We start from the raw sequence: 14,079 nt of genomic DNA on the forward strand, positions 1-14,079 counted from the left end.
TGTTATCAACATATAGACCGATTTTTTTCTTCGCGCTTGATATATATATATATATATATATATTTACAAACATCTGCAGTGCAAGCGAAGGCATGGGCTAGAGTGCCTACGAGCGCGTGGCTTTGGAATGTGCTTCATATGCAGGCGTTCTCGTACAAACAAAAGCATTCTTCTGAGCTAAGCTCACGCGCCTGTGCATATATTTGTGAGAATAATAATAATTGGGTTGTGTGTGTGTTTATACAGCCTAGAACTTGGTCTGCCTCACAGGGGCGACGAGTCTCCCAGCTGTAGATGAGAAATTTAGCCAGTGCGGTACAGCCGCCAGCCTGGGGTCTTTAACGTGCATCACGCAATGGCGATACACGACCGCACGCCGGTACGATGCTCATCCAGATCGAAACGGGCAGGGGTGGGGCTCGAACCCAGGATCCCTGGGTTCTGCAGCGTCGAGCTTTCGCTCCACGTGCTCCGAGCTGGTGTGCGCTAGACCACTCGGCCACCGATACCCCCCTATATTTGTGAGACTTGGCTGAGACCGTGCGAAAGCGAGCAACTGCCGAAGCGCTAGTGGAGATGGCACGTGAAGCCCAGTCTTGCGCGCCCCAGGCTTGGCAGGGTTTCTCTCTCGCAGGCCGCCTCCGGTCGTCCGGTGTTTCGATTTCGTTGTAAATAACAGAATCGTCAGCGAAGAGTTTGATTGGTACTCAAATTACGTTGTCGAAATCGTTTATCAATATAAGAGGGGGCCCAAAGGCGGATCCAAAACTCCGTTTTTTTTTTGTTTTTTTTTTGGGGGGGGCGGAAAATTTGTAAGGATACTATTCTTCCATTGTTTCCTGTGCACCGGGGGTCCACCCATGTCAAATTGTCCTCCGAGAAGGGGAGGGGGGTGGGTCGACTTTGTTTAGGGAAGGGGGGGGGGCCGCCCCCGTCGCCCCCCCCCCCCCCCCCCCCTTGGATCCGCCCCTGTACTATGGAGAGTTTAGCATCGATAGTTTTTACGATAGTTGACTACCGATAGTATGCATCAATAGTTCGATAGTATATTATCCCGGCCCAAGCGGCATACACGCCGAAGCTCGACGAGAACTGGCAGACGTTTCAGCGTCGCACTCCTTGTGGGACCCTATGCTAACCTGAGAGTGATGACCATGTGGCGGGTTCGAATCCCGGCCGAGGTGCCCGCAATCTGACGGAGGCTTATTGCGGAGAAGGCGCCGTGTAACCGAGCTTTCGGTTGCACGTCAAAAGATCCCCAGGTGGTCCAAAGTAATCCTCAGTCCTCCGCTGGGGCGTGCCAGATGCCCGTCGTATAGGTTTGGCACGTAAAACCCCCAAATTTGACTTTTTGGGAGTGATGAGGTGTTGGGGGCGAAGGAAGAGGCCTTCTCTTGGCGTAGTACGTGTATGCGATCGCTTTCCATACCGGGCGTGCACTATCACGGTCAGTATACTGTTCCCCACAATGTTATCTTCGGCGCCGTCCTCTTTCCGATAAGTGGTTTCATCACACGCGCTCTCAATCGCGTCGAGATCAAAAGGGCTGCTCTTTCGGGTTCTCCTCCGCCGGCTAAGGGTGAGTCCAGACGCCTTCTCGCTCTGCCATTCAGTAATGACCATTTGAAAATGTTCCTCCAATGAATGACGTAGAAACATCAGAAGAAGGTATTTTTTTCTTTACTGCTTTGTATCCATTTAAAGTAAACTGCTGGTCCTGGTAAGATTCCTAACGAATCCTTAAATGGTTAGAGTGAATGGTCTTCGAAGTATCTTAGCCTCGTCTTCAAGAGATCGTTGTCAGGTGGAACTGTTCCAGATGACTGGAAAATCGCCAAAATAATAGCTGTACATAAAAAAGGTAATGCAAGCTCAGTTACAAACTATAGACCCATTTCGTTAACATCTAGTTGTTGTAAATTGCTAGAACACGTCATTTCAAAGCATATAAGAACGTTTTTAGATGCTTATCAAGTACTTGAGAGCAAGCAACATGGGTTTCGAAAAGGTTTATCTACCACTACTCAATTAACGGAACTAATTCATGATTTTTCTTCGACTCTGTCGAAGGCCTTCCAGAAGGCCTTGGACAAGGTGAACCATAATGAGCTGCTCGTTAAAGGAGCGATGCAACAATTTTTGTACTGTGCACAAATTCCTCTTAAAACGGATCCCTGACGTTAATGACCTATGAAACACGCGTTCGTTTTTCACCCCACGCAATAGAAGTCACAGAAAAAAATTTAAGAAAAATGAGAAGCGTTCACCCCCTCAACTCGCAGCCAGAACAAGCGGCCACGTGATCTGGAGCCGATTATATGCCGCCAGTGTTGATCATAGCCACGCGCTGGGGTTGGCAAAGCGCAGGACACGCGCTGAGTTCCGGACATTGTTATGGCTCGGCTGTTGTCGTCGTTGCAGCGATTGGACGCGGGTCACAACCCGAATGCTTCTCGAGCTAGCAATTGTTACGAGCCCAAGTCTAGTGCCCACGCAATGCTCGGGTCCAATCTATGAACCGCATTCAAATATCGTCACTTGGGTGTATCGCAATCCCCGAGTTACGTCATCAAATTTCGCAAAGGAGAGATTGAATAAAAATGATCGCTTTTGTTTTTGAAATTACACCGCAACAAAGGAGTTTCTTGGCCAATGGCGTTGCGTGTGAGTATCTTTGAGTCCCAGGTGTGCCAGTAAGCTCGTGTAGGGAGAAAAACATTCCAACTGAATATCGTTGCACAGCTCCTTTAAGCTAGCGCCTTTGCTAAAGAATTCGAAACTCATGCGGTGGATTGAAGCGTTCTTGACTCTTAGAAAGCAGTTTGTTAGTATTGATGGGCATGATTTGATGCTATACGAGAAGTTTACTCGGGAGTCCCACAGGGATCTGTACTTGGACCCTTCTTATTTTTAATTTTTATAAATGACGTCCTTCGTGACATTACTGTAAAAGCGAGGCTCTTCGCTGATGATTGCATTTTATATAATTATATAAACGATGACTGTGATTCCATCGAGTTGAACGGTTGTTTACAAACAAATTAGCAATGGGTGTGAAAGCTGGCAGATGTCTTTAAACCTGGAAACGACCGTTTGCATGTCAATGACACATAAGAAAACTCCTGCCGTGCATAACTACCACTTAAACGGAAAGCCTTTGTCTAGAGTAAACGAATTTAAATACTTAGGGGTAACAATAACCAGCGATCTTCGATGGGATAATCACATTAATAATATAATTAAGAAAGGTACAGGTAAACTTTGGTCATTAACGTTAAAAATGGCCACTCCGGAAACTAAGCTGTTAGCTTTTAAAATGATGATAAGACCAAGTATAGAATATGCCAGTGAAGTGTGGGACGCGTACACAAAGAAGTTCGTATTAAAATTAGAGAGGATTCGGAAATTGGCGTTGCGCTTTATTTTCTCGAAGTATAGGAGGCTAGATTCACCCACGGAACTGTATTCCAGGGCAGGAATCAATCTACTGGAATAAACGTCTGAAAATGCATCACTTGATTTTAAACGGGACTCTTCTGCTAGACAAAGAAAGACTGATAAGACACCGTACCTCTAGAATTACGCGAAACAAACACACTGGAACACTTGAAGAATATCGTTACGCCAAAAATTGCTTTGAAAATTCCAGTTTCTCTCAAACGATAAAGGAGTGGATATGCGCTGCCAGAAAGCCCTGTTGCAGCCAACACCGTTTCTGAATTTTTGAGAGGTCTGCAAAAGTTACTCTAAAATTTATGTATCTAAATCTGTTGCTCACAGTGCTTTGTGTAATTCTTTTTTTTTTTGTGTGTGTGTGTCAGTGTGTTTTTATTGTGTTTGATAATATAACCGTAGAGTACGCTGGTAATGTTATGTTGTACACCATGTTCTGCGTGGCTATTTTATGTTCACTTTCGTTGCTCACCCTATTATGGTCCCCGTTGTGAGGACTAATAGTATTGTCAAATAAACAAATAAATAAATAAAAAAACCTTGCCAAGGGCGTCTTCGTCGAAATCGAGAAAAGGACCATCCGCCTTACAAAGTTACGCCACACTCTCTTTTACGTCCATGGACAACAACCGTCACGCATGAGCCCGTCTTGCCGTCGTCTCGTTCTTTCAGCCGCTGGGGTCGCCATCGTTTTCCACAACCTGCACCCCCAGTGGTGACTAGGGTGTAAGATAGACAAGTGGGGAAACGAGAGCCAAATGAGCGACCAAATTGTGTCCCCCTCGGGGTTCTCTTTTTCTGTGGCGCCATCTATGTTGAGCACCGCGAACTCTCACTCCGGGTGGGCGACCGGTGGCGACCGGCTAAACTGACGGAGATTATTTCTCCTGGATTTTCAATGAAGGAATGTCGTGATCTCGGTTTATTTTGCGCGCTCTCCCATAAAGTTCCAAGCAAATTAAATTCCAATTTTTTTCCTTTCACCGCAGCGCCATCTGTCGCAAATCGGGGGTACCCGCAAGCAGACGAGTACACAATCCGGTCACGGCGCTGCGGTAGGCTTCTAGGGGCCATTTTCCCACCTGTGTATCTTACACCCTGGTGGTGACTAAGGTGACTGGACCACCTGTCCGACTGGTGCGTGTTTACCGTATCCAGAAAAGCCCCGATTTCCGCCTGCTGACATCGTACATGCCGCGCCTGTTCAGTTGCGCTTTCCCGCAGACACCCCACGGAATTTTCGGCCAGGGGACGTTAGTAAAGTCAACCAATACAAATGACAAAGCACACTCCGATGGAACAAAATGGCGGCATTCAGTTCAAACCTCTGGTGTGCGCCGCCGTTCGCTTCCTAAAACCTGCACTGTCACGCAGTCGGCGCTTCAAAGAATGTCGCTACTTGTAGGAAGCTCTTATCTAGGCACTTTAGACGCTAATGAAGCAATGGTGAGGGTGCAGGCTAGCTGGTGTAAATTGAGCATAGTTGTAACCCGAGACTGGGGATACGGACAAGGGACAAAACACAGAACGACAGGGACGAAGTCTCAAACGCAGCTACAAACTTTATTTCACAGGACAAACATATATGTCACTCGCCACCCTCGTCCCCCTCTTTTTCCCTTCCTTTTCCCAAAACTCCACCCCTTCCCTCTTCCTTTTCCCAAGCCCCCGTACATTCCAGTCAAAAACAATTTTGATGGCGCCAACTCCAAGTTGCCGACAGATCCCGTGTCAACAGCCCACACCGCGACATCCCGAGGTCACTCCGGCTCTCCCAAACACAGTCGCAAAGACGCCGACAGAACCCTTGTCCCCCCACACACACCGTGAAACCCCGAGGTCATCCCGGTTCTCTCAAACCAGTCAGCCGCAAAAATTTTTCGGCTTCCGAACTTAAGTGGACGGACGTGTGACTGATGCATTCGGGAGACGTCTTTATTCTAATGGTCTCTCTCACTAATCTTTTCATGTCGTTGTTTTCTTTTTCTACAATCTTTACGTCTCCCCAGGCTGGAGTGCAGTCGGCACATTCATTCAAATGTTTAGCTATTTCCGAATTCGTATCATTGTTTTTTACATTTCTTTTATGTTCCGATAATCTGTCATTCACACATCTTTTGGTTTGACCTACATAAATGACACCACATTTCATTGGTATCTCGTACACTACACCGATCGCGCATACTGTAGACTTCTCTCTGTGCGCCCTTTTACACTGGTTGGGTGTTCTCAAAAATGGGGTCAACCGGTCCAATCTGAAATCCCTCTCAAAAACTACGTCGGCGCCGAACTTCTTTGCGCACGCCTTTAAGTTATGTGAGATGTCATGGTGGTACGGGATAACCGCCCAACGACCCCGCCGGGGCTCTAGACTTCCTTTATTTCCCGAAACTATCTTTTTTATCTGTCCAATTATGCTATCACCCGAAAACCCAGCATTCCTCAGTCGACAGATCTGCTTCTCCACTGCCTTACTAACGTAGTGGGTGCAAGATCGGTTTAAGGCATTGCCTAATAATGATCTAATAATGCCGCATTTAACTGTCCTGGAGTGGCAACTCGAGCGCGGCAGGATAGGTTTCGGCATGAGTTTTCCGTACTCCCAGCATATACCATTTTTCACGTGAATCTGCAAATCCAGAAACTGCAAGCTCCCAGCTTTCTCTCTTTCTAGCGTAAATTCCAATTCTGGTGCGGACTTCCTGACTATTCTTTCCAAATCTCTTCCCAGCTTTTCTTCTGCCGTACACACTAAAATATCATCGACGTAACGTCGGACAAAACCTACGTTCTCTGGCGTTCCTCCTAGAAAACTCAACACACTGGAATCTAGACTGTTTAAATAAATCTCCGACAGAATCGGCGCCACCGCTGACCCGATACATACACCCTCTTTTTGAATATATTTTCGTCCACTGTACTCAACGACTGTTGACTGCAAGTAATAGTCTAAAATACGTAAAAAACTGTCAACCGAAATTCCTGCTCCAGACTGAAATCTTACAAGATTTATCTCCAGGTGGTCTTTGACCCGTTCCATCAGGAGATTTTTCTCCAAGGAATAGTATAAGTTTTTTATGTCCATTGAAAAAACAAACCGACGCTCATGGTGATGTTCCCCCAAAATTTCGATTAGTTCCGCAGTGTTCCTGAGCGATAACGCGTTCGCCAACGGCACAAAAGAAAACCCCTTCTGGATGAACCCCGATACAACTTTCTGCCACGTTCCATTTTCATTGATTACAGCACGTAATGGCATTTCCGGCTTGTGATCCTTCAGAAAAAATTTGATGCCCAATTCTGAACGCTGTGCGCCTCTGATTCTAGTGACTAATTGGTCGAATTCATACTCCTTAAGTTCTTTGCAAATACCTCCCCTCAGTCGTGTCAAGTTTTTGTCAGATTCATTAAATAGGCCTCTCATGGTGCACTCCGCCTTCTCTCTGAACATTTGAAACGGAAGCACAGCAAAACTTCCCGACTTATCCGTTTGCAACAACTGTAAAGATTTTTCTTTCAACTCTCTCTCAACCACTCGGACCTCCCGAAAGTTTCTCTTTTCAATTGGATAATCGTCTTTCATTAGGTTTTCCATCCGGTCAAGTGCCTGATCAACAAAAGCAGGTCTTTCATCAACATCAATCGCCCTGGAGACCGTCTGGATATTCGAAAAAACATCAAGGCGCGATGGCCTGACATTGACACAAAACTTAGGACCCTTCATCAACAGCGTTTTTGCACGTTCCGATAACACAGCCTCAGATGGATTGACAATCCCATGTTCCGCTGCGCTGCCCTGGCCAATGTTGCTCTTCTTGGGGGCGAATCCCGTGTTCGATTTGCGTGCACCTATGCCTTCAAGTACAAGCCTTCTTTTCACGTACCAGAGTCTCTCGAAGTCAATCCGCCTGAGTCCAGTCCAATCTTTGTAGTCCTTCGCCTTTCTGAAGTCCTGTCCCAGGACGTTGCCCCACAACTGGTCACACACAACTCGGATGTTGCCAATTAAGTCGCTTGTGCAGTTCCTGTAAGCCTTGAGCAGCCTTTTCTTGTATCTCCACGGGATGCCGGTCGACGAAAGGTGTCCAAACATAGTCGGGTCTACATGCTTCTTTCTTAGGCAGATCCCGAAGAAACACACATCTGCTTCTAATTCAGCCAAACGATGGCCCAACTTGCACAAAGTCAGCAACGTTTGCACATACACTGCCACTGGTGACGAGTGCCACAACTGGGTCGAAGAAAATGGGACGATGCCTGCCTCAGGAACAAGTAATGAAGCAATGGTGAGGGTGCAGGCTAGCTGGTGTAAATTGAGCATAGTTGTAACCCGAGACTGGGGATACGGACAAGGGACAAAACACAGAACGACAGGGACGAAGTCTCAAACGCAGCTACAAACTTTATTTCACAGGACAAACATATATGTCACTCGCCACCCTCGTCCCCCTCTTTTTCCCTTCCTATTCCCAAAACTCCACCCCTTCCCTCTTCCTTTTCCCAAGCCCCCGTACATTCCAGTCAAAAACAAATTTGATGGCGCCAACTCCAAGTTGCCGACAGATCCCGTGTCAACAGCCCACACCGCGACATCCCGAGGTCACTCCGGCTCTCCCAAACACAGTCGCAAAGACGCCGACAGAACCCTTGTCCCCCCACACACACCGTGAGACCCCGAGGTCATCCCGGTTCTCTCAAACCAGTCAGCCGCAAAAATTTTTCGGCTTCCGAACTTAAGTGGACGGACGTGTGACTGATGCATTCGGGAGACGTCTTTATTCTAATGGTCTCTCTCACTAATCTTTTCATGTCGTTGTTTTCTTTTTCTACAATCTTTACGTCTCCCCAGGCTGGAGTGCAGTCGGCACATTCATTCAAATGTTTAGCTATTTCCGAATTCGTATCATTGTTTTTTACATTTCTTTTATGTTCCGATAATCTGTCATTCACACATCTTTTGGTTTGACCTACATAAATGACACCACATTTCATTGGTATCTCGTACACTACACCGATCGCGCATACTGTAGACTTCTCTCTGTGCGCCCTTTTACACTGGTTGGGTGTTCTCAAAAATGGGGTCAACCGGTCCAATCTGAAATCCCTCTCAAAAACTACGTCGGCGCCGAACTTCTTTGCGCACGCCTTTAAGTTATGTGAGATGTCATGGTGGTACGGGATAACCGCCCAACGACCCCGCCGGGGCTCTAGACTTCCTTTATTTCCCGAAACTATCTTTTTTATCTGTCCAATTATGCTATCACCCGAAAACCCAGCATTCCTCAGTCGACAGATCTGCTTCTCCACTGCCTTACTAACGTAGTGGGTGCAAGATCGGTTTAAGGCATTGCCTAATAATGATCTAATAATGCCGCATTTAACTGTCCTGGAGTGGCAACTCGAGCGCGGCAGGATAGGTTTCGGCATGAGTTTTCCGTACTCCCAGCATATACCATTTTTCACGTGAATCTGCAAATCCAGAAACTGCAAGCTCCCAGCTTTCTCTCTTTCTAGCGTAAATTCCAATTCTGGTGCGGACTTCCTGACTATTCTTTCCAAATCTCTTCCCAGCTTTTCTTCTGCCGTACACACTAAAATATCATCGACGTAACGTCGGACAAAACCTACGTTCTCTGGCGTTCCTCCTAGAAAACTCAACACACTGGAATCTAGACTGTTTAAATAAATCTCCGACAGAATCGGCGCCACCGCTGACCCGATACATACACCCTCTTTTTGAATATATTTTCGTCCACTGTACTCAACGACTGTTGACTGCAAGTAATAGTCTAAAATACGTAAAAAACTGTCAACCGAAATTCCTGCTCCAGACTGAAATCTTACAAGATTTATCTCCAGGTGGTCTTTGACCCGTTCCATCAGGAGATTTTTCTCCAAGGAATAGTATAAGTTTTTTATGTCCATTGAAAAAACAAACCGACGCTCATGGTGATGTTCCCCCAAAATTTCGATTGAGACGCTAGGGGACAACAGCGACACCCGCGTTTGCTTGAAAAACCGAGGGACTTTAGCGTTTGTTTCCTGCTTTTTGTGGGAACTTCTCCGACTAACTGCCAGGATGGCGAGAGCATGGGCTTTTGTGACGTCACCTCGGAAGTCGGTAACGCGTTCCAGTACCGAGTCGGTGCCGCCAAGGTTAAAAGAGCATACCTTCACCGAGTGGTCTCCCCTTCGTCCACACTGGCAGGTGCGGCTGATAGCCTCGGCGGCTCATGGCGATCAGCTGGCTCTTGTCCGCTTATCGGAGGAGCACATGTGGGGTCTTCATTTGACCCTCAATACAGTCATTTATTCCTCTCTCTGTTGAAAAAGGACTCAAAGGCAGATACGCGCTGAACTTTCCTTGAAATCCCGTTTCGGTGTTTCGGATCGTTCGTCATCCGAACGACTCGTGCGTACGAATGCGTGGTGGCTGTCCATGTTACGGAGGTCTCGAGTGATGACGTTTCTGTGAATGTGGATATGGCTATACCTATACTTAAACATATCCCGCTGGTTCGTTTCGAATTATTCCAAAGCAAGTGTAGACGAAATCCGCTACAATTTTACATAATCTTCCGTTCCGTACATAGCCGACTTTGATTCTCGATCAGTTAATGAAAATTGTAGTTTAAAATATAAATTCCTCGAACTCGCTGATATATACATTCCGAAAATCTACATTCACTCTTGCCCTGAAAGGCCGTGGTTCTGAGCGCGATGGAAGGGACCACAGAATAATCAACGGCGCCTTTACGCGGCTGCCAAGCTTTCCCAGTCTGCAGAATCGTGGGGAAAATACAATCAATGCCAGTAAACGTCAAAACCTATACAAAAAAATTCCAGATCTTTTTTTTTTTTTTTTAAGAGGGATTTTAGTACCATTATGAGGACTAACCCCAAAACCTCTGGACACTGTTAGCTCAAAACAACGTAAAGAGCCTTTTCCGTTCATCGATGAAACTGAAGATGAGTTGAACCCTGCTGAGACACGTCAACTGTTCAGTCGGTGTTTCAATGTTTTTTTTTTTTTTTGTCTTTTTCCGAAGACCTGTTTCCTCTACCGTACTTCAACCCAGAATATAGGATGTCTAAATACACAACCTAAATAACCCTCTCCGTAGCTGGCGTTCTGAAACTTACTCATGATCAGCCGTCAAACTCAGCTCAAGGTCAAGACAAAATTTCCTCGAAACTTCTCAAACTTTGTAAATATGAGATTTCATCCCTCCTTCCCTATGACGAATTCCACCTTTCCTATGACAAATTCCACTGGTAGTTTTGGAGCGCGCCAGGATCAGTAGACCAGATCCGAGATTGAGCACGCTATCCGAGCGGAGTTCGGATCCCCAGTGGACCACGACCACTCCTCCGGGATCGGCGGATGCCTTCCCGTCATTCACGTTCCCGGGAAAACCCTTCCCGCGGTCCCGAATCTCGAAGCAAAAGTTTTCGCAATCGCGGTGCTAACAACATGTGTTCAACCACAATTTACAAAGCCCGGCAGATTGCCACGAGAAGCGGCCGCCGAAATGGAAAAGGTGGAGAGGCAGACAACGGATGAGAGGAGAGTCACGTGACTGCCGCCCCGCTGTGGCGAGACGCCGAAACACACCTCTCCCGAGCGAACAGGTGTGTTTCGGGTCCTCGCCGCTGCAAAAGCTGTGCGCTGACGTCCAGGTTCCACGAGAAATAGCTGTTTGACGCGCTGTGCCACCAGATCCTCGCGCTCCAAATCTGCGACCGGCTCCGTCGTCGAACTGCCAGGCTTTGTGAGTATAGAGGAGGCTATGGTTCAACGCAAGAGCAAAGTTAATCATGATGTGAAAGATGCGTGTCGATAAGCGATGTGCATTAGCATAGCCCGCTTGCCTCTTCATCGGAATACTCGTAAACGGTGGCCGTCTCGAGTTTCGGCCTTTTCTAGGGAGGAGGCAGTCGAATTCACGCGGGACATACAAGCAATCCTCGTCATCGCTGTTACTCTAGCCGCTGCTGCTGGAGCTGCATGCCAACTTTACGACGAGCTGTCATCGAGCAGCAGTAAAGCGGGCGAGCGGCCATTGCGAATTCTTCCGAGACGAGATGCCCGGCGAGAAAAGAAGTCACGTGTGCGCGCCGAGGGCTGGCCAGGCATGCAGCTCTCGGTCAATCAGCCGAAATCGGCGGAGCGACTTTTCTCGGATCCGGATCGAGATCTGAGTGGAGTGAGACGAGTGGAACACGTCCGGACGTCCGCCTCGATCCCGATCGCCCTAAATAGGCGCGCTCCAAAACGACCTGTCGAATTCACCTTTATTTGTTCTAACAATCCTTAAACTATGGCAAAATATCAGACTACTGGAAGCACCCTCAAGTGATTCCGATTTACAAAAATGGTCCAAATATCGATTTTACTAACTATATTCGCGGTTAGAACTTAGGGTATCGCCGTCTGGTGTAATGTTTTCGCAACCCAGAGTAAGGATGCTTCAAGTTCCTTTGCTGGTGCAAGCACATGCAATGCCTTCCATGCACTGTAATCATGAAAACATAACCGTGTGGGTGGCACGTGCACTACCCGTATTGAGGTAGAGTGCCTTCATACACACTATTGAGGAGAACAGAAGCGCCCCTAGCGAGCTGCTCACCGCGAATAGACCCATATACCGCTAACAAGTGTTCCCAGTAAGCTCACGGAGAACAGAGTCCATTTAAAACATAACAGATTACTTATGCACCAACAACTTCTTTTTCTTTTTTTTGTAAACCAGCACGGCTTCCGGAAGTCCCACTCTTGCGAAGCACAGCTTTTCGAGTTCAGCACTGACATTCATGAATAACTTCATTTCAGAACAGGAACGCACGCCATCTTTATTGATTTCCAGAAAGCTTTTGATTAGGTGCCTCATCATCGTCACATGTTAAAGATTCGTTCGTTAAAAATAGATCCGTTTGTAACAGAATGGATTTCAAATTGTCTTTTTAATCGTACATAAAGCATTCGTTGTGGGGTTAAAGCAAGGAGGTTAGAAGTACTAGGAGGGGACACGTTGCAATATTGGTGAAGCCTAGTCATAAAAAGTTTAAACGATTTTGTGCCCAGCGTGACCGCAGATCTCTCTGGCGATTGGTGCGCGTGACATGTCACGTGCGAGATGGATGGTTGATTGTAGGAGGACTCCTGCAAGCTTGCGCGCGCTCCGTCCGGTAGGTTTTATCAGATCGAAGGCTAGACTGTGGTGTATTGTAGTAGCCTTTAGCAAGACGATGGCTAGCTACGGTCACGTGATGCGGTCACGTTGGCATGGTAAGTGAGGAGGGTAAGGAGGAAAATGAGAAAGAGGCGAGGCATCAAGGGAGCATGGCTTGTGGAGGCTACGCGGCCGACGTCATGCCCTCTCCTACCCTTCTATTCTCGATGGGTTAAAGATTCATTAAATCAACACGTAACATCGGGTGTGCCTCAGGAAACCGTGCTCGGTCCGTTGCTTTGTAAACGACTTGCCACTTGTATTCGGTCAACAATTATATTGCGACGATTGCGTGATCTACCCGAAGGTGAAGGCTTTGGATAATTGTGCACTTTTGCAGAGCGATCTGTCCTGACTCGAAACATGCATGGTGTAGTGAGTGGCAGGTGCAAATTAACGTTTTCAAAACAAAATACTCGAACTTCAATAGCAAACGTACTTGAACACTCTCCGACTATGTACGGCATTTTCAGTAGCTCGATAGAAAATGTCTTTACATACAAGTATTTCGGAATCTATTTCACCTCCAACCTTTCCTGGGCGTCGCACATTAATCACATCACTGCAAAAGCAAACAAAACCCTAGGCTTCCTGAGGCGACATCTGTCATCACGAGAAACAAGATTGATCGCATACTCGACTCTCATTCGATCAAAGCTTGAATACGCGTCTGTCATCTGGAATACATATCAGTCATTTCTAATTGATAAGCTAGAAGCTGTCCAAAGTCTTCGCTTATCACCCTCCGCAATTATACCTGTACAAGTACCATACCACTAAAACAAACAAAACAGCATGTCTCTTCTCGCAGACCGACGTACAGTATCGCGATTGGCTGTCCTACATCCGTTGTACTGTCATTCACCTTCAAAGAAAGATAAATATTGTAGAGCCGCCAGACATAGCTCATCGCATGCAGACAACACACATAAACTTCATCAATAGTGACAGATGGGCCAGTTGGTACGTTATCTCTTTTGACAAAATGCGCCGCAAACAGGGGAAGGGAAACAACACGAAGCGCTACTTTCACCTAAATGTTTATTGAAACAACACGCACTATTTATACACCCAATCGGGCTTCTCAAGCAAGAATTCAAATTCCTTGTCTGTTCGATGGAATGACGGGGCACTTATAAATCTGCAATCTAATGTTCAATAGCTCTCTAGAGATTTTGCTTCTTAACTTGCTCAGAATTTTTTTTTTTTTTTTTTTTTTTTTTTTTGCACTTTTGGGGCGCTAGGGCATCTGTCGCAGTGAATAGCTAAATTGTCCGAAGGGGAATTCCTTACTGATAGCGCGTGCTCTCTTGCCCTTTCATTAACGCATCTGCCCGTTTGGCCCACGTACAGTGCTAATCACACTTGTCTATAACGCGCGAGCGAGCGGCTT

The sequence above is a fragment of the Ixodes scapularis genome, unplaced genomic scaffold (assembly GCF_016920785.2).
Source record: "Ixodes scapularis isolate PalLabHiFi unplaced genomic scaffold, ASM1692078v2 PGA_scaffold6__148_contigs__length_123643588, whole genome shotgun sequence".
NCBI lineage: Eukaryota > Metazoa > Arthropoda > Arachnida > Ixodida > Ixodidae > Ixodes > Ixodes scapularis.